At 33.8% G+C, this 20,852-nt stretch overlaps 1 pseudogene; it reads right to left on the bottom strand.

Annotated features, from left to right (window-relative positions):
- Positions 1 to 3,428: 3,428 nt before the first annotated feature.
- LOC107019464 overlaps positions 3,429 to 20,852 on the bottom strand; it is a 40,239-nt pseudogene continuing 22,815 nt past the window's right edge.

Genomic DNA, 20,852 nt, shown 5'->3' with positions numbered 1-20,852 from the left:
ATAGATATATAGATAGATAGATAGATAGATAGATAGATAGATAGATATAAATATAGATATAGATATAGATATATCTTGTTTTAATATAATTATTCGATGGATGTATATTTATATTAATTAACGTAACTAAGTTTAGCAATTTGGTGGTCTCAAATTTAAGAATTTTACTTTTTATTTTTTATGATAGAGAAAGGGGAAATAGTCCCTAAGGTGAAATTTGAAACTTTAAATATATCAAATCTAAAATTCAATTTACTCGAATGTTTTAGAAGGATGAAAATTAATTAAAAGGGATGTTTGTTGTCATATTTTATATATTTAAAAGGTATTTTTGATTAAATGAAAATTACAAGGATGTAATAAACACTAAACAAAAAAATTTGGATGAATTTAACTAAAGTAAAAAATACACTTAATGCCATGCATATATATATATATATATATATATATATTTGTCACTTTGTTCTTCACAGTTCACCTCGTTTTCTCCTCCATTTTGAAGAACCAAAATTGCCATCTTTCTCCTTTCATCTTCATTTCGTTAGAACCAAGAAAAAGTCTGAAACAATTAATTAAACACAAATCCATCTTCTCGAATCATCCATTTTTATCTTCTCTGGTGTTGTCACCATCTTCTCCATAGTTAAATCCATTACAGAAAGCAGAAAAATCTGTCAACAAAATCCCTGTCCATCTCTCAAATCATTTATTAAACTCAAACTCTTGATTTCACTTCCAATTTCAACTCAACTCCAAATTCTAACCCTACCCCTAAATCTGGTTTGATCCTAAATCATTTCCATCTCCTGCCATGAATAGAAGAGGAGGTAGATTAGAAAGTAAATAGTGTTTAAATCAGGTATCCAGTGATTTTTTTGGTAATATTAACGAGGAAAAACCTGCATTGGTGTCTACATCTTTGTCAAGTAAAATTAGCAAAACTCAAGTGAAAATTTATAATTTTGCTCATTGAAATGTTGAGTCTAAAGTGGTTGAAAGTAGGAATTCGAGAAAGAAAATTATTTTAGATCAAATTATTCTTATAAACAAAGAGTCAAATTTTGAGGCTTTAGTTGCATTAACGGCTGGATTTCTGTATGACTCATTCAAAGATGAAGAAATTGAAGGTGGAGTTGTTAGTGTAGTTGGCTGTATAGAAGTGTATAACCATATTTTCATTAGGCATCACATTATTATGAAATGGCATGAAACTGTGGCTATTTGGCTGACAAATGATATGTTTGTTGATCTTATACCTGAACGATACAATGGGTTATTAGCATATAACTATTTCTTATAGTAGGGGTATGTTAATTTTGAGGTGTCATTGGAAATTAAGGACAAGATACCAACTAGGCCAAGTAAGGGAAGAGTGATTGTTATCGGGGCAGGTCTTGCTGGGTTGGCGGTTGCAAGACAACTTATGTTATTTGGATTTGAGGTGATTGTTTTGGAGGGACGAAAAGTGTAGGTGGAAGGGTGTATACGAAAAGATGGATGGAGAGAATAAAATAGCCGTTGCTGCCTTAGGAGGGAGTGTGGTGACAGGTATATTAGGGAATCAACTTGGTCTGTAGGCTCGACAATTGTCGTATACACTTCATACGGTGAGAGGCCAATATCCACTCTATAATGCTGAGTGAAAGTCGTAGACGAATATTTGGATAAGAAAGTGGAGATGGATTATAATGAAATGTTGGACAAGGCAAGCAGGTTAAGCAAAATTTATATCCGATTATTTATCTTGGAGAGGCATTGGAGACTTTGCGAAAGGATTTTAGTGTTGCGATGAATAATGAGGAGATGAGCTTGTTTGATTGGCATTTGGCGAATCTGGAATATGCAAATGCAGGTTTGCTTTCAAATCATTCCTTAGCATTTTGGGACCAAGATGACCCCTACGATATGGGAGGGGATCATTGCCTCCTACCCGATGTAAATGGAAGATTAGTTCATTCACAAAATGTGCCTATTATTTTTCATACCTCATAACCGGAGCATTTACACATCTTTTTTTACATAACCGGTCCATCTCAACTTTACTTCCGCATATTGTCCTCCACGAGAGTCACTCACCCCTTTTTCTGAAAAACATCATATCTAATATTATGTTTCATGATATGCCCACACATAGGTTGTAGAATAAGCTAAAGAAGCATCATAATAGATAACAATTTAATAAATAAGCAAGCACGCATTTAGCATTTGATGTTATATGCAATTACTTGTGTCTATTACAAGCGCATACTTAAAAGTAAAAGAACAAAATAAAGGATATTTTTCTGGGCCCTAAAAGAGATTCAATAAGATTAAAAAAATAACTAACATTGTTAAGTAATTTTAAGCAAAAATATTTTGAAATCAATAAAGCTTTATAAAATGAACAAGTGTGTTGAACTCAATATTAAAAGATGCATTCTTAATTTTCAAAATGTGTATTCACTACAAATTTACTAATGTAGACCTCATTAATATGCCGCACTAAAAGGTCATTTGACTAGTCATTTCTTAAGGCTATATTTACCTAATAGAGTTAGAAAGATATCATGATATATATCCCTTGTTTTAACGCCAACATCTTTTTGTTTAGCGCTAAAGGAAACTTGATATCGAACGTCTAGTCAGATTTTATTTCCTTTTTTAAGTCTCTATAAGGATAATATGTAGAAGAAGAATAACCGCACTATAATGCATGATCATACCTTTATATAATTACCTAGGAGAGTTTATCTTATAATGCAAGTTCATAGCATCTTTTGTACTCATTGATACAAGTTTTAGTTACTTACACAGTGTAACATTATATTAAATCAATGGTCACTAAAAACTAAAAAAAAGAAATCAATAATTTTCCATGATATTATTAGTAGATTTTGTAGATCTTCATAAAAGGACAAAAAATACTCCCTTATTTGTCAATTCAAATTAGTTTCTGTATTTTCTTTTATTTTTGGTATTGGTTTTGTTTCATTGTTTACATTTAAATATTTATGTTCGCAGCTGTAACATATATTAGAATTGAGGCTTACATTTCTTAATTTTGTGCTTAAAAGTTGTTGTAAAGTCAAGAACAACCACTGTTAAGTAAGAATTAGTCAGGTATGAATCCTTCCTAACTTCTCTTTAGCTTCCCCTTTCCTATTTTTTTCCCTTAAGTATGTCTTTTCCTTTTTTGTTCAAAGTTTCAGCTTCTTTATGGATCCCCTTTTAACTTGTTTCTCACGAAGCTAAAAGGATGGGCTGAGTAAATGGAACAACTTTATCATATGGGGATATCAGAACAAATGTAATTGCAAGCTGCTTTAGCATTACGCCTCTGCGCTCTGGCAAGTGAAAACTTGAACCTTCCGCTTGTTTGTCGTAAGGGGTCTCACTTCCTCCAAGATTGAATATTCTTGTAATGGAAATATGGATCTATGCTTCATTTCCTAAGAAAACTTCTTTCCTGAGCTTGCCTTAGTCCCACTTTTTTTATCCAAATGCTCGTCCATAGAATTTCTATCAAATTGAGAACTAGAACCATCAACAAAATGACCAAATATATCAACATTGGAGTCCAGAAACACATATGGAAATAGCAATGCAACCTTGTTTAACAGTACAAAACCTAATCTTTTTGTTGTGCCCAGCTTTTGCTGAGGCAACTCTTGGAATGAACGTGATAGAACCACTCTTCAAAACTCTGAGAGGAACATTGCACAATGCCATATATCCCACAAATAATTGCTCCGCAGTAATCACCTTCACACTTTATCTACCGTAACGAATGGCATACACTGTTTTTTCAAAACCAATAGGCACATTTTCAGCCAGTTCATGAACTAATAATCCATTTAAACCGGGCAAGAAGCAGTGATCCCCTTCCGTATCATAGGGGCATCTTTGTCCCAAAATTCTAAGGAAAGATTTGAAAGCAAACCTGCATTTGAGTATTACATATTTGCCGAATGTCAATTAAAGAAGCTCATCTCCTCATCATTCATCGCAACACTAATCATTTTGCAAAGTCTCCAATGCCTCTCCAGAACAAATAATCGGAGATAATTCTTGCCTGACCATGCTTGCTTTATCCAAAATTTCATTATAAGAAGCCTCCACTTTTTTCTCCAAATACTCTTGTACGGGCTTTTTGTCAACACGATAGAGTGGAAATTGTTCTATCGGCATATGAACTGTATACGACAATTGTCGAGCCAAGAGACCAAGTGGATTCCCTAATATACATGTCACAACACTACCTCCTAAGTCACCAACTTCTACTTTATTCCATCCTTCCATTTTTTTCGTTTACACCCTTCCACCTGCATGCTTTCTTCCCTCCAAAACAATTATCTCAAACCCAAATAACATTAGTTGCCTTGCAACCGCTAGCCCAACAAGACTTGCCCCCGAGAACAATTATTTTTCCCTTACATGACCTAGTTGGAATCTTGTCTTTAATTGCCAATGCCACCTTAAAATTAACATATTTGTACGATAACAAGTAGTTATATGCAGAACCTAATAACTCATTACATCGTTTAGGTATAACATCAAACATATCCTTTCTCATCCAAATCAACACATTTTCTCTCCATTTTGTAATAATGTGATTTCTAATAACAAATAGTTATACTGATCTATCCCACCAACTACACTAACAACCCCAGCTTCAATTTCTTCATCCTTTAACGAGTAGGACGGAAATCCAGCCGTTAACGCAACTAAAGCCTCAAAATTTGACTCTTTCTTTATACAAAAAATCTCATCTAAAAAAAGTTTCTTTCTCGAATTCCTACTTTCAACCACTTTACAATCAACATTTCTTTTAGCAAAATTAGAACTTTTCACTCGAGTTTTGCTAATTTTACCTGACGAAGATGATGACACCAATGCAGATTGTTCCTCGTTAATATTATCGAGAAAATCATTGGATACCTAATTTAAACATTGTTTAATTTGTGATCTACATGATTTAGGATCAAATCGTATTTAATGGTGGTGTTAGTATTGGGGACTGAACTAGAAAGTGAAATTTTTGGGTTCAAGTTAGGAAAATGAATTGAGAATTTTAGAGGAATTTTGTTGATTCGAATTCGAGCATTGGTGATAAGTTTGGGGTTTGTGTCACTAGCTCTATTTCCACCTGTCTAATATTAATGTTGAAGGAATAATATTGGCTAATGGTAGCACCATCCATGCTTCAAATACTTTTGAAGATAGCACGGGTACATGCGCTTCATCATTTGACGCAAATCATGGTGATTGGTAAAATGCTTTATGGTGAGAGCAGAAACTTTATATTTCTTGGCTCTTCTATGGTAATTATGTTTATGCCATTTCTCTCTTTACTCAAATAAATATTACAACTTTTGAGCTTCTATATAATATACTTTGCATGATTGTGTTCTAATAGCCCATCTTAAAAATACCTAGATTTATGACACTATGATTAACATAGATCTGATTATCAACCTTAGGGTTGTGTCTTGCAGGTGGTTGGAATCCGTTATAGGTGTCTATCTACTCCTTTGTTTGTTGTGTGCAGGCTATGTCAAAATGTATATGAGAAGCTCTTTTGTTAGCTTAAAAGGAAAGAATTATGTACTGTACTATTGTGTGCTATTGTGCATGGATTCTAATGAGAAATATTTCACTATTGCTAGCAGAGTAATAGTTGAAAAAGCAACTTTTACATGAGTAAGCAATATTAAAATTTTGATTCTCTTGATCTTTTCTCCGTTGAATTGAATGTGTTGTAACACCTCATTATATATACTACTTACTTATTAGAGATCCTTTTGTCTCAGATGTACTCGAGCAGTTGCATTAGGCCAATTAGGTGTGCAGGTTTATATTTTCTTGGTCTATTTCCAAGTATTCCTCAGATGATAAAAGCTTCAGTCCTCTGTTTGATTGCTTCCATATCAGGCTTTAACATTCTACTTAACTTCTCAAGATGATGGAGAACTTTCTGCCTCTGTATAACGTCTATCTTTGCTGATATCTTCAAAGGGTGTTTATCCTCATTGTGTAAGTGAACTTGAAGTTTTACTCAGAATGATCGATTGAAAAAAAAAATATGTTTTTGGGATCTTTGGTCTATCTGAAAGAATTACACTATCGTAGAACCTGCTTGTCAAGTTCCTTCAATCTGTTTAATAGTTTGAAGGTCAAAATATGCATAGATGAGTATATTGATGTTAACTTAGTGCTATTAGAGCCCATGTTTGGTAAAATAAAGTGAGATTTTTGTTAATACTAACTGAAATGGCACAGTTACATATACAAGTCTGTCTGTTTGTCTTTGTGTTTGTATGTGTGATAAACTATACATGTATGTATGTGTTTTCAAAGCTGAAGTTGGATTGCCTGTATGTGTGTGTATGTGTTTTGAAAGCAGAAGTTGGATGTATGTGGAAACTGTACCTAAGTAGTGTCGATTTTTCAGTGCCATTTCTTTGTCAAGTAAGTTACTATTTTTTGCCACCAATGAATGCTCACAAATCCATGTTGCTCAAAATGGTCATGAGATTCAGGATTGCAACCAATAATAGTCACAGAAGCTTCCACTCCTGGAAGAAGGGATCGATTGATAATGTGGTAATTCCTATCTAGTCATTCCATATGTATATTCCTTTTGGCAAGCGTATTAAGCATGAAACAAAATTGTAGCAGTCGTAGAACTTTGCATCCAAGCTAAGAGTGGATAAGTTGTTTCCCCCTAATTATATGTGTCATGTTCAAGATCCAAAAGGACTACGGGAAGGTAATGATAAAGTGAAAGTAGACTATATCAATAAAGGGATATTGAATTCTAAAGTTTGTCTGGTACCGCTAGTTGTATAACTATTAGCACTGTGTTTATGTAAAATGCAGTGAGATTTTTGTTAATGCTAACTGAAATCGTGAAGTTCCAGTATTTAATTGTATCTATGTATCTGATTGTAACACCCCGTATCCAAAATAAACCAAACAAAATGCAGATTTTTCAAAAGTTATAGGTCCTAGTGACGGAGCCAACTACGAACCATCAATTGACTTACAGTCCGTCAGTCGACTCCGTCGATTGACCAACTAATTTCCGATTCTGAGTCGCGGACGAAGCTTGACCAATACGAACCGTCAGTCGAGTTACGATCTATCAGTTGACTCCGTCGATTTACCAGCTATATTCCATTTCTCTATCACAAATGACGGTCAACCAGTAAAACCGTCAGTCGACTTACAGTCCGTCAGCTGACTCCATCGATTGACCACCTTACTTTAAGTACTCACTCGCGAACAACAGTCGACCAGTACGGATCGTCAGATGACTTTCGGTTGATTTACCATCTTAGTTCCAGTTCTCAGTCGCGAATGAAGGTCTACAGTACGGACAGTCTATCGACTTCGTCTCTTTGCAAGCTGACTTTCAGCTCTCAGTACAAATAACGGTCGACCAGTATGGACCTTTAATTGACTTAGGGTCCCTCAGTCGACTCAGTTAGTGACTCCGACAACTTTTAAGTCAGGGGTTTGTCCCTTAAGCTACGTCGTTTAGACCCTAAATCATGAGGTTTTAGTCAGTTTAAGGCTAGAAACATGACTAGCACTTACCCAAGTCAAAATCATTAATAAAAACATAGAAAATTAGAAACAATAGAGGAGAAAAATTTCAAGAACCCTAGTTCAAGAATGCAGAACGTTTCCATCAATTCCTGCCCCGACATAGAAAGATTTCTCCATGGAAATCATTACCAGGTATGTGGTTTTTCACTAGTGGGTACCTTCCACCCATTGAGTCCTTAGATATGAGTCAGATTCTTGATTCCTTTATCATTATTAGACCTAGGGTTACTAGAACTTCAGTAGATTATCATGAATTACTTAGTTATATGTTCCAAATAAGACTACCATGTTATTACTCAGGTTATTGCATGAATTTAAGAACCTTAGATATGTATTTCTTTAGCTCTTGAATTACACATGTTAGGCAAAATATTTCAGTTACTTCAGATATACATGCTTCAGTTATTAATGCATTATGATCAGACTAATTGTTGCATTCTCACTTTGCAAGTTCAGTTTTGAGCTATCCAGAATTTCAAGAAATTCAGTCATAATATGTTAACAGTTAATTTATTGGGAGTATCATAATATCAAGTTGGACTAGGGTTCAGTGTACCCAAATAGTCCCAGATCTACTAGCCAAGTAGGTTGTAAGTACTCTGTGGGCATTAGTTAAGTGATCACGCCAGCATGCCTTTATACCTCTAGCATGGTATATTGGCTCCTCTCGATGGGGCGTATAAATCGGAGTCAACATTTAGCTCATGTGGTTTTATTATTCGTTATTAGTAGCTCTCATAGTTCAGTCAGACTCCATTGCATTGACCATATATACAGTTAAGTTATTAAGTCTCAGCATGTTATAAATTTGGTCATTGCATCCAGTTTGCTAAGCATTCAGTATATCATGTTCAGAATATTACACTTGTTTTTGTGCTTGTTCAGTTATATTTTTATTTCAGCTTTACTCTATCCTACATGCTCAGTACCTTTCAAGTACTGACCCATACATGCGCTACATCTTCTTGCGATGTAGGTTTAGGTTCTCAGTATCCAGATCTCGCTTAGATCGATTCCCGATCTCCTGTTCAGCAAAATCAGTGGTGAGTCCTCATTCTCTGAGGACAATAGTCATGAGTTTATTTTGAGTATTTTTAGTCCTTAAGTTTCAATTTTTATAGACTTAGCTGGGACCTATCCCAATATTTCTAGTCAGTTAGAGGCTATTTTTAGAAAAGCATTCTCGCCAGGAAAACCCCATAAAATTTGTCTTTATAGTTAGTTCCAACTAAGTATTGAGTTAGTATGTTACTTGTATTAAAATTATCTGTTTTAAAGTATATCAGTCATAGTAAATGGGTATTCCCCATCTTTTGATTTAATTTAATCTTGATTTAGCTTCCGCATTAGTTTATTATATTTAGTATGCTCATGATCATGCCATCAGCGGTAGCTTGGGATCACTTGTGGTCCTAGGTTCCGTGTTCGCGTCTCGGGGGTAGCTTAGAGCGTGACAATGATCAACTGTATTTGTTTTTATGTGTTTTGAAATTAGAAGTTGGACATATCTGAAAACATCACAAACTGTTTGTGTGACCAACTGTATCTAAATAGTGATGATTTTCCAGTGCAGTTTCTTGGTAAATTAAGTTACAATTTTTTGCCTGCAGTGAATGCTCACATATCCATATTGCTCAAAATGGTCATGAGATTCAGGATTGAAATTAACACTAGTCGCAGAAGCTTCCACTCCTGGAAGAAGAGACCGATTGATGATGTGCTAATTCCTATCGAGTCATACCATATGCATGATCCTTCTGGCACGCGCATTAATCATGAGACAGAAATCCAGCAGATGTAGAACTTTGCATTCAAGGTGACAGCGGATAAGGTTTGTCTTGTATAACTAATGAACTCCAGTGCTCTCTTTCAGTCTTAACATAATAGTAATGTTCAGATATTTATGTTTGTCAAGTGAAATGGTCATAAATATTCAAATTTTTATTTAAACTATGAATTATGATTTTTCTCTCTTTAACATTTTTGTACATTAATTTTATCAAATTTCTAAGTAACATTATAAAGTAATTATTAAAAAATTAAAGGATTCTTTTTTGTGAATTGCTATGTGTTAGAAAGTTTTATCTTACTACCTTGATGGCCAAATAACAATTAACTTTAGTAAATAAAGGTTGTTCAATTTTGTGTAAATTAAGGTTGTTCATTTTTGTTAAAGTTTGTTTACAACTTAGATGCTGACTATTCTTTAATTTGTACCAAAAGAAATTAAGAGCACAATGAAATTATTTTAGTACTTAGAGACAAAGGTAGAAAACCAAATATGGAATCAAGGAAAAAACCAAAATTACAAAAATGTATTTGAGGGTTTTCATGGGACAAGAACTTTTTCTTTATTGAACCATATAAATAGGAACAATGTTAGACCCCTGATCTAAGTTACTATATTATATTACAGCATGGACAAGGTATTAAGCATGTTTAACCTTGTCACTTGCGTAAGCCAATGAAACAAAAATGCAAGGCTAAGTTGGCGACGCACTGTTGACGAAGCTAAGATGTGCACAATGGCACCATGGCTTGATTTCGAAGCAACAAGTGAGGAACAAGGACTTGAAGGCAAGTCATCTTGGTGAGGACTTGACCAGATGAAATCTTAACAATGTGTGTGTGCATTGCATTGATATAGGCACACTACCAGCAAGGCTAAGGCAACAATGAAAGGACATTATGCCAAAGTGGGATGAAGCAATGGCATAGATACATGACAGTGGTGTGGAAGCATTGACTGGGAATAATGAAAGACTTAAAAGTCTAAGTATGACAGTGTTAAACATGGGAGTATCTCTTTCAAAAGCCAGGAAAAGTCAAAGCTGACCGGCGGTTACAAAACACGTGTCAAGCACATGACCGGCGGTTACAAAAAGTGCAACATTATGTCATTTCGTGTGGAGCTTGTTTTTGGTGCCTTCTTTGAAATATTTTGAATATACCAAGTAGTTGTGGGGATTCAACCACATAGTATAAGATCATGCTAAAGCCAACAAGTATTTTATTCTTATTACGCTACTTGTCGGTAGTTGGCTGCACGTAGTATTAAAAATGTGCAGGATGCCTTATGGTGTAATTTGGTTTTGATTGTTCTAAGAATTAGGGAATACTTATTAGAGTGTAAAATATAATTTAAGTTCTATGGTTATCATATAGTGCCAAGGTTGTGTGAGTGTTTTTGTATTCACTTTATTAATACAAGTTGGAAATTAAGTTTTATGTAAAGCTGGTTGCCTTTGTCTAATTTTATATTTCCGGGGCTTAATCATATTGTTGTCTACTGTTTTATGATGCTTAAAATATCCAAGATTTAGTCTCAAAAACGTTTCGGCCAATTTTTCGAGTTAACACCAAAATAGTCGTAAATTTGGCTAAGTGTTGAAAGGCTAAAGCCGACAAGACTGTTGGCTTCCAAAGTAGGTTAAATCAATGAGCTATTTATGTTCTTAGATCAGCCCCTTAAAGTTGGTATCAGAGCGTGGTGTTGCAAGGAATCAGACGATGGTGACGAGCACTGAAATATGAGAACATGTACGAAGGAACGAAGCTTTTGTTTGACTAAGGATTGACTTGATGACCAAAACATGGTGGATCTGCTCACACAGTTCTATGGTATGAAAATAGAGTTTTAATGTTTTCATCCATAAATGGGTTTATATCGGGTTAACATCAAAGAACAATCAGCCGAGAACCTTAGTCTTCGTGAGGCGGTGTCTTTGCAAATTGATGGAGTGATGAAGGACAATAAAGAACTTCAAACTAAAATTGACAATCCGTTAAAGGAAAAAAAATTATTTATGCTGAGCTTTCCATCTTGTGTTTGGCCATTGCTGGTTCTAGAACAAATTGTGAGGAATCTTCAAAAGTGAAAATTCTTTATCCTAAGGGATTTGGAGGAACAAGGAGTGCCAAGAAAATTGGAAACTTCTTATGGGACATGGAACAAAACTTCATTGCAACCCATGTACGTGATGATCATAAGGTGTCAATTACTACTATTATCTTGAGGATGATATTGCGGTGGTGTACAAGAATGGCTGAACAAGTAAGTGTTGAACTCCCTAAGATTGATTCGTGTAAACTTATGAAAAAACAATTAAAGGATCAATTCTTCCCTCACAATGCAACTTGGATTGCTAGAGATCGTTTGAAGACTCTAAGGCAGACCGAATCTATTAGAGACTATGGCAATGAATTTTCTTCTTTGATTTTGGATATAAATAACATGTCCGAGGAGGATAAATTGCATAATTTCCGTTATGGATTATAGAAATGGGAACATAATGAACTACGAAGGATGAACATTAAAGATCTTCCTAGTGCGAAATTGCAGTAGCAGATGCATTGGCATATTTTCATTTAGGACGAGATGATGCTGAAAGTTCTTCTGTTTCTTCTAAGTCTAAAATGAAAGACAAAGTGAAGGATTTGAAGAAAAAAAGATCCTAATTCTGAAGACAAGGTCAAAGAAAAGGAAAAATAAGATGTTGGATCGTCCAAAGGCAAAAAAAAGCAATGTTTGATGGTTGCTTTATTTCTCATAGACCACACATGGCAGGAAACTATCCAAAACGGGCAAAAATTGTCAATTGTTTATTAGATGAGAGTGTTCATGTTGAGCCAGATTAGGAACCAATAGCATATGCTAATCTTATGATGTTTTGTTAGCCAAAAAGGAGGTTGTATCTCAATTTATTTCATCAAGGGCGAGGAAGCAAACTGCATGGGGTGGTCTGTTAGATCTCTGATCTAAGTCACTCAATTAAATGGAAGCATGGAAAAGGTATTAAGCATGTTAACCTTGTCACTTTTATAAACCAAGGAAACAAACATGCAAGGCTAAGTTGGCGACAGATTGTTGACGAAGCTAAGATGTGCACAATGGCACCAGGGCCTTAGTTCGAAGCAAGAAGTAAGGACCAAGGACATGAAGGCAAGGCAACTTGGTGATGAATTGACCAGATGAAAGCTTAAAAATTTTGTGTGGTCATAGCATTGATATTCAAAGAAAGAACAAGGCCAAACTACTAGAAAGGCTAAGGCAACAATGAAAGGACATTGATGCCAACGTGGGATGAAGCAACTATATAGATTTATAACCGTGGCATGGCAGCATTGAATGGGAGCAGTGCAAGGCTAAAAATTCTATATGATAGTGTTGAACATGGGAGCACCTCGTCCAAAATTCAAGCAAAGTAAAAGCTGACTGGCGGTTACAAAATACATGCCAAGCACATGACCGGCAGTTATAAAAAGTGCAGCATTATCTCGTTTCGTGTGAAACTTGTTTTTGGTGCATTGTTTGAATTATTTTGAATATATAAAGTATTTTTATAGTTTCAACTACATAGGATAATATTAAGTTAAAGACAACAAGTGTTTTATTCTTATTACTCTACTTGTCGGTAGTTGGCTGCACATAGTATTATAAATGTGCAGGATGCCTTATAGTGTAATGCTGATTTTATTATTCTATGTATTAGGTAATACTAATTAATAGTGTAAAATATAAGTTAAGGTCTAGGGTTATTTTATAGTCCCAAGGATGTGGGAGTGTTCTTGTATTCACTCTATTAATACATGTTGGAAATTAAGTTTTCTATAAAGCTGGTAGCCTTTGTGTAATTTTATATTTTCGTGGCTTAATCATATTGTTTTCTACTATTTTGTTTTGTTGAAACTGTACAAGATTTTTTATAAACAAACGTTTCTGCCTATTTTTCGAGTTAACACAAAAACAGTCGTAAATTTTGGCTAAGTGTTGAAAGACTAAAGTCGACAGGTTGTTGGCAGCCAAAGTGGGGTAAATCAGTGAACTATTTATGTTCTTAGATCAGGCCCCTTACAATCAACATTTATTATTTTCATAACTCAAATATAGAATTTTAAGATATTCATATGAATTCTTAATCTTATATACCCAATGACATGGATATACGCACAATGTGTGTGCCCATAATCTAGTCATATATTTATATAAAAGAGAACCTTAGACCTCCTACTTTGCCTCACCAGAATCAAGGATTCCCTTGTAAATTTATTTATTTCCAAAATTAGTTTTTCCATTTATTGAAAGGATATGACTTTCATGAATTGTTATAACTTTTACGAAAAGTTGTTACTTCTTTTAAGAATTGTGACTTTTATGAAGACTTGCGACTTCTATGAAATGTTGTCACTTCAATGAAAGGCTCTGACCTTTTCGAAATGTTTTAACTTTTACAAAGAATTGTCACCTTTCTGATAAGGCACAATAAACATTTGTTTACACTACCCTTTGTTGCCTATAAATAGAAAAATTTTCTCTCATTTTAAAACAACAAAAATTCTGAACTACTTTTTCTTCTTTTTTTTGTTCACAATTAAATATTCGTGGACTTGCTCATGTTGAGTGGCTCACTACACCATATTTTTTTGTGCTAACACACTGGTACATAGAATCATTTTATCCTCACAGGATCTATTCCTTTAAACCCCGGGTACTAGAGGGGGGTAATTTTATTAAGGGTACACTATGCATTTAGTGGGCTTGAATTTTTCCTACTGCTTGATTCTATCGCTAAAGATCCCGGTATTATTTTACAATCACTAATTTATACTTGTGTTATCAATTTTTGTTTTTCAGTACAATTTTTAAACTTTATTGTTTATGTTTCTGCAAAGTCATTGTTAAAAGTATTTTTTAGTATAAATTAAATAGCACACATTAATTGAGTATTCATGAAAGTTTTGTCAACTAAAATTGTTGAAGGTACGGTAAACGAATTCCTAAACATCTGTACTACCATATCTTGAAGACAAAATTTAAACTTGTATGTCATTATAAGGACATAAAGACCTTAAAAACTTTGTCACACCTTGATGTGCGATGAAAACCAAGAAAAGAAGACAAGAATTCAAAAACTTTTACGTAAGTTCAAGGATGTGTCGGATGACCTATAGAGGGTATGACTAGATTGTAGCCTCTTTAATCCCAAAGGCACTGATAAATACACAATAAATTAATTGCTCATATTCAATATGAGATATGTACATATTTCTCAAGTTTACTACAAGGTGTAATTACTTTTCTTGGAGTAACAGATGTGTTTCTTGACATTGTGATTGAAATAGAACTGTAGTTTCAAATTGAACTTATGAAAAATACTGGTATGTTGATTTTGAATAATGCCCAAACAAATTGAATAGTTTTTTTTTTTGTAATATTATTCCATTTCAAGTATATACAATAAGTTTAATTATTTTCTAATATGATACATTCTCCCTTTAATTTTAATTTAAATAATTACTTATGATATATTAAAATGGGAACATTAAAATGATATATGTCGGGATTTTTTGCAGAGCAATAATACTTGTGTGTTGATGTATTTGTTCATTAGCTTGAAGTTAGGATATGTTATTTAAAAGTTTGGTTTAATCATTATACTATTAATGTCATGTAGATTAGAATTCTCAAACCAATAAGTTAAATGACTTTAACCTACATATAGTTCGGAGCGTTAAATATTTTCATTTACAGTGATATCTTTGAAGTTTGTGGTTTGAATTATGGGAATTGAATGACTGAATTACCCATCAAAGTAGGAAGACTTCCAATTAATAAAAACCTAAATAAATAAAGAAAAAGATCTAATTCAAAACATGAGATTAAAAATCACAAAAAATAGAAGTTTTGACCATAGTGATGAAAAGTAACAATAAAAGAATTTAGAGACCTTGAACACGAGAAAAACTCTTGAAATGATGGATAAAATGTCTATACCACTTTTTTCAAAAGATAGATAAAGAGAATGAAATAATAAAGATTTTCTCTAATCTTTGATTAGATTTACTATTCAAGTATTCAAGTCTAAGATAACGAAAAATCTAGACTAAAATGAAGAAGCAATAAAAAGTTATATATTAAGATTAAGAATCAAATCTTTTATTTGTAGGATTAAAAAATATTATGATTCTCCTTTGGATAAAATATACTCGACAATTCAGTGTACTCATTCATAAAGACAAATATACCAAATGATTAAGTGTAAACTTATTGAGTTAGTTCACAACCGCGTGAAGCGCGGGTAGTTTAGCAAGTTTAATATATACCTAAACGGATAACATCAATACTCATTTTCTTCTCTTTTCTTTTTTAAATTTTAGTGAGGGTTAAGTTATTTTGAATTTTACTTTGTGATCTTACTTGATTATTCTTGAAGTCAAGTCATGGACAATATGATATTCATAGTCGGAAAAGTTTCATATATGGAAAATAGAAAAAACTTAATTAGCTTTTATAGCTACAGTGCACCTTATAGGTATAATTTTATTTGTTATGGGACCAAGAAGTGATAGAGTCATTTGGTGATTCCACAGATCATTTTGTATCTTCACCCATCAAAGAGAACGGGAATAACCTCAACCTCGTGGAACCATGTGAGAATTTTTTAAATACAAATAGTCTACACACCTCCACAAAATTTCAAAGGTGTCCGGATGGCTTCCGTAGTTTGAACAATTTTGATGTGCATATCATTCAAATCAACCATGTCATTTTGACCATAATGACTATCATTTTCTACAGGTCACTCATTGTATCAGACCTGCAAATCAACCAATAACAACAACCCAAAACAACAATTTACTTCAACTAAGCATATTTACAACCTAATTTCTTAAATAGAATTCTCAACCACTAGTATCGACAACGGCTCCATTTTTGCAACATTGAAATGTACTCTCTAAAACTAATTAAATGCGACATTGTTCATAATCATTAAAAATACTAAGAGTCGGAATCATGATTTTTTTCGCTTTTAAGTAAATCTACCACTCAACATGTCTGTAATGGGGTGTTACAAGGTGGTTATTATCAGAGCCTGTAATCATAAGTTGCTTGAAGTTATTGGATTTTGAGAAACCTTGTGTGGCAGGGTGTGGCTTTTTTCTCTTTTAAACAAGGAGGTTTTCACGTAAGGAGTTGTGTTCTTTACTTTAAGCATTTACCCTTTTTGGAATTATTTCAGCAATCAAAGGACCTGATCTTTTAACTCATGGTGGATTCATGAAAGTCAACAAATATAAAGTCGGTCATTTTATGGAGAATCGGGTGGACATTTTTAAGATAAAATTTTACGCCCTCGGTGGTGTAAATCTTTTATTTCTTCTAAGATAAATACATAGAACAAGAAGAGGGGCACAATAACCTAAACCTCCATTAATAACCGTTAATATACAGCCTTGGAAACAGGTCATGTACAACAACAACTAAAGAAAGACAGATCATAGATAGTGACTCGATATCTTTTTTTTTTTCATGTCTTAGGGAGGGCATCCAAATGACATCAATGGTGTACGTACTAGCTGCATCCTTTGGGAAATCTTTAGGATCAAAAATCAAGACGTCTGTTCTATATAAATAATATTTAGCTAGTACGTCTGCCACTTGATTCGCCTCTCTGAAGCAATATCGAACTATCATATTGGCCTGCAAATTCATTCTTCTAGTATCCATAATAGTATCCCGCAGTTTCCAGGCCATTTGAGATTTATCCTCAATCATATTGTCTATACAAGGGAATCACATTCTAAATAAAGTCTTGATAGCCATTTCCCATGCACAATTTGGCTCCAAATAGTCTGCTTTGGCCTCTCATATATTGCTCGTACCTCTCCAATATGTTTTGCGAAGGTGACTATTGAATCGCCCATTGAATCCCTTATAATACCAGCTACACCAATCAATCCTTAGAGTTGCAACTGCCATCAATATTTACATTTACGAAAATTATATTAGTTTTTTCCCATAGAACAACAATGCTATAAATTTTAGGCCAAACCGCCTAAGAGACATAATAGTAGAACATAGATCTGGCCACTGACAAAGCCAATCACTATCACCTACCAATTTTTTTATCTACCATATGTTGATAATATTCCTTTAATTTTAATGCAAAGTATAAATTACATTTTTTATATCTCCGTAATTAATCTATGTGAACATTGCTAAGTTGTCAGTATATGCGTAATAGGAAAGTAACTTTCTCATTAATAATTCATATTTATCTCAAGTGTCAGTTTCTTATCTTCGTAAGGAAATATTCAAAAGACTTGAAGTTATTTTTGTATTATGATAAACTAGGTAAATTACCCGTGCTTCGCACGGGATTGGACATTTTATTAAACTTACATATGATTATTCGGTAATATGACCTACAGTAAATGATTAAGTTTCATGGAAAACGAGGAGTGAAAAAGGTTCATAAGAAGTTTAATTAATGTATTTCAATTCGATTCCTCTATAGATTAAAAAAACTACAATAGTGGCAGAAATAAAAGTTTTGTTTATTAAAAAACCAAATGTAATAAATTCAACCATTTCAACAATGTTGTGACTTGTGGAATTAAAGGTGCAAGAGTAGTAACGTGACATTGCAATCGAAATCAATTTTCTTTGTTTATACGAAGAAACCTGTAGAAAGGGATGAAAGAGAAGATCAACTTTCAATCGTCTTCTGTGTAACTTTTAACAAAGTTAAAAGAAAAATGTCACCAAAATAGCAAAAAGAGTTGTCATACTTACATGAATCACTGCGACCTATAATAAAGATTAAGCTCCATGAAATAGGAGGATGAAAACTTTTTGGAATGAAACAAACTTCATAAGAAGCTTAATCAATGTAATTGAATTCAACTATCCAATGGAAAAAACCTTCAAATAATAGTGGCAGCAAATCCCTCTATTTATAGATAACAGAGAATAGTGTGAATAAATATTTATTGTGCCTTACGGAAAGGTCACAACTTTTTGGAAAAGTTGCAACCATTTGGAAAGGTCAAAACCTCTCATAAAAGTCACAATTTTCATAAAAGTCGCAACTCTTCATAAAAGTCACAACTTTTCAGAAAAGTTACAACATTTGATATAAAAGTTGCAACTCTTCATAAAAGTCACAACTCTTCAAAGAAGTCGTAACTATTCATAAATGTCACAACTTTTCATAAAAGTCACAATTTTTCATGAAAGGCACATATCTTCATTAAAATCGCAACTCTTCATAAATGTCACAATTTTTCTTAAAAGGGGAAGGCTAGTTTTGGAAATAAATAAATTTAAAAGGAAATTTTGGTTTGTGGTGGTGCCACGTAGGCGGGCCTAATATTATATTTTATATATATATATATATGAAAAGGAAATTCTGGTTTGTGGTGGTGCCACGTAGGCGGGCCTTATATTTTCTTTTATATATATATATATGATTGTCATTAAAATAAGAGTTATGTTTCATTATATTGATTATAGGTTAGTTTCTTACATTCTTTTGATGGATGAAATATAAACGATTTTCCTATTTAAGTAGTATTATTTGGGAGCTAAACACAGAGAAGAAAAATCAGGTCCTTTCTTTCATTTACTATCTCCCTCAACAATTTCTTTTATTGTCTTAAATAATCCTTCTTCCTATTGTGGATTTCTGGGCAATTATTTTTGTGCAACTTCAAACTTTCAGCCATGAGTGCACGTGTTTGAAAGTAATTGTGGAACCTTGGGGAACAACCGTAATAGAAACCGATGTTTTTACTGATTAAAAGCAACAAAAAATACAAAGAGAGACACTAGTATCTTGTATCTCGTAGAACAGTAAAAAATAAAAAGAGAAACAAGTACCTCGTATCTCTTAGAACAACCTTTTCTGCATGTAAAAATATTTTACCATCTATCTACTAATTTACTAGATCTCCTATTATATAATAGATAACGGATAACTACATTATAACTATTTAGGAAAAGGATAGATAACATCTAGTACCCATACAAAATTGCCAATTAACAGTAAGAAACTGCTAACTCCTAATAATGGTAAGAAACTGCTCATCGCTCCATGAGTAAAACCTCCAGTAATTTTAGAAGATTCAAATTAGTATTTCATCTATCTATGTTCGCTTCTTCATACTTGAATAAGTATGGAAGATACATGCCTTACCAGTACATGCCTCGTGGAAAGACGACTTGTCCTCAAGGAGACAATCTGGAAACATTGCTGCTAAAAAAGATTTTTGTCCATATGGCTGAAGACGTAAAACTGAAGCATCGTCAATGTTAGAAGAGAGGTCGATGTGCTTGTAATCTGCCTTCATAAGGTTTTATATTGCATTTCGACGCAACATATATTCTTCAATGTCTGATTGTAAAGATGTTGGTGAGAGTATTTTCTGAGGAACACCTTTTAGTTTGTAAATTTCTCATTCAATTGGAAGATTAGGAACATCTCATTCCAATTGAATTGCATTGTGTTCAAGGATCCTAGCCATTGTATACCCAACACCATGTCTCCGTCTCTAAAGGAAAACGGGAAGAAATTGTGCTTTATGATCAAGTTAGAAACCTCTACAACAAGTCATGACAAACTTGGTTGCATTTGATAATTTCACCATTGCCTATCTAGACACCAAAAGTAGGGATATATTCGACTATCTACTCAAGTTTCGTGACAATTTCTTCTGCAACAAAATTATTTGTCAAACCACTATCTACCAACATCAACACTTTATGCACGCAAAACGTACCGTGAAGTTTCAAAATTGAAGAAGATTTATTGCCTAAAATTGCATGAAAAGAGATTTCCCCAAATTAGTAGGGTTTATGTCTTCATTCTGATTACTGTTAAAACATTGCACATGGTTTCCTCTTGCATTAACTCCAAATGTGCAAAAGTCCCAGGTTCGCAGCGATGACCAGGGGTGAACTTGTCTACACAACGGTAGCATAGGCTCTTTTCTCGCTGAATTTATTCTTCAGAACTCAGTGGGCGAGTGTTTGGAGGAGATGACGGTTGAAAAGGGTGTGCAACTAGTTGGCAGGATGATTGAAAATTAAAGGGTTCTCGAGTCATAGGAGAGGAAGTCCCAACTGATGAAGGTCTGGGCTGATTTAGTCCTTGTTTTCCTTCATATTCTAAGGCCAAACTCATTTCCTTATACACTGATTGAGGATAGTGATCCTAACGTGCACACGAAGGTTTTCTTTGAGTCCGCTAAGGAAAACTCCAAGCAAACACTGATCTAGTCTATTGGATACTACACTAATGTTTTTGAAACTCAGCGGGTCCATAATTTTCTTGCATAACTTTCACCAACTCATCCCATTGATAAATGGTTCTTTCACTGTTGATCCAAGAAAAAAGATCCAATGCATCTCGTTCCAAATAAATTGAAGTCACATCAACCTTGCAATCATCTGGCGTTTGATAATTTTTAAAATACCACTT

Source organism: Solanum pennellii, chromosome 5 (genome assembly GCF_001406875.1).
Source record: "Solanum pennellii chromosome 5, SPENNV200".
NCBI classification, from domain to species: Eukaryota; Viridiplantae; Streptophyta; class Magnoliopsida; order Solanales; family Solanaceae; genus Solanum; species Solanum pennellii.
This window is presented reverse-complemented; position numbering and strand designations above follow the sequence as displayed.